Source organism: Octodon degus, unplaced genomic scaffold (assembly GCF_000260255.1).
Source record: "Octodon degus isolate 3935 unplaced genomic scaffold, OctDeg1.0 scaffold00181, whole genome shotgun sequence".
NCBI classification, from domain to species: Eukaryota; Metazoa; Chordata; class Mammalia; order Rodentia; family Octodontidae; genus Octodon; species Octodon degus.
The window spans coordinates 3,652,833-3,654,518 of record NW_004524757.1 but is presented as its reverse complement, the minus strand read 5'-3'; positions in this window follow the sequence as shown (position 1 = coordinate 3,654,518).

Genomic DNA, 1,686 nt, shown 5'->3' with positions numbered 1-1,686 from the left:
CAAATTGGTAGGACAGTTTCAATAATAAACACATTACACACATTTTTCCCAGTGGTTAATTGCTGTACAAGATGTGGACTTGATATCCTATTTACAAACACCATTAGCCACTTGAATTTTAAAGTGTCCCTTTTTTCTTCAGGTAGTAAACTTGATCAACTGCCAATAGACCTCTCAGTAACTGTGAATCAGTGTCTTATTTTAAAACAATAGAGAAAAGAGCGAGTTAACCCTATAAATTTAAACCTGTAATGTACAAGAAATGTGTTATGTAAATCAGTTTAAACTGAAATGAGCAGTATATTTACCAATTAGTTAATCTTTCTTCCTTTTTTTATGGTACCGGGGATTGAACTCAGGACCCTGTGCTTGCCAGGCAAGCACTTATTCTACTAAGTTATCTCCCTGGCCATTAAATTTATAACTTGATTGCTCCTGTAAGATTTTCTTAGGTTTGATAGGCCTCTGGCCATTTACTTCTGGCCTGAGCTTTTTCAACTTCTAGACATTTATAGATAGCCTATAGCTGATGAAGGGCAGTAAGAGCTGACCTGAACCTCCAGAAGCCTGGGAAGGGGCGACTTTAGGCCTTGTCTTGTTTTGCATTTTCTTTGAAATACAAGGATGACCCCTTGTTTTGTTTAATCTCCAATCTCCATGGGCACAGCTGGCTGCTGGTTTTTTTTTTTTTTTTAATCGGCTGTGGCACCCCATCCGCGCATCTGGTGCACTACAGTTAAGCAACTTTTTATATCTTTGTTTATTACAGCACAGATCAGTTTTTCCAAGAGTAAGCGGGCCTGTCTTGTGGGTACCGAGTAGCATCTGCAAATGAGAAGAGTGGGGATGGCTGACTGGCCTCCGGAGTTAAGCGAGAGAGGCAGGTCCCAGCTGGTTGCTATTCACATATGGGGAGAGAAGCCACTATCAGGGTGGCAAACAGAACTGGATAAATTTTTCAGCCTTTTGGGTCGTCTAGGGCACTTAGAATCTAACTGGCCTGTTTTTTTTTCATTAAGACAGTTCCTGTCTCTTGAGAGGCTCAAGTCTGAAGCCAAGATGGCAGGTTTTGGCACAGATTCCACCAGGAAATGACATAGGAGAAACTTCTGGACATCTAGGCTTCAATTTAGCAACATAGTCCAACATATTCCAGTAGCCATAACAATAGATGGTTATCTGCAGAACTGGCAGTATCAGAAGTTGTTGACTTCAGCCTTTTACAACTCAGCATATTAATATGGCTTTGCTTTTTATATCTTGTGTTTATACTTTTCTGCTGCATGGTTAAGACCAACATAAAGCATGACCTATATAACAAAAGACGTAACTTTTATATCTGAAAAGATCAGTCCAATCCCGCAGGATTTACCCTGAAACCCAGTACAGCAATTTGTAGATCTTTTGTCAGTATCAGCCATCTGGATGAGACAAAGCCATTGCTTGACCAATTTGCTCAATATTTCAATGGTAGGGCTGGGAGATGGCTCAGTGTAAAAAGCGCTTCCCTGGCAAGCACAGGGGCCTGAGTTCAATCCCCAGTTCAAAAAATAAATAAATAAAAAAATAAAAAAGAGAGAGAAACTTGATGGCAATTTGTAATAGTAGTTTCATGCTTAGAGTGCCTGTCATTCTGGTCTTCTGAATACAGGCTGCTTGTCATGACACGCCAGTTGCTGCTGTGCT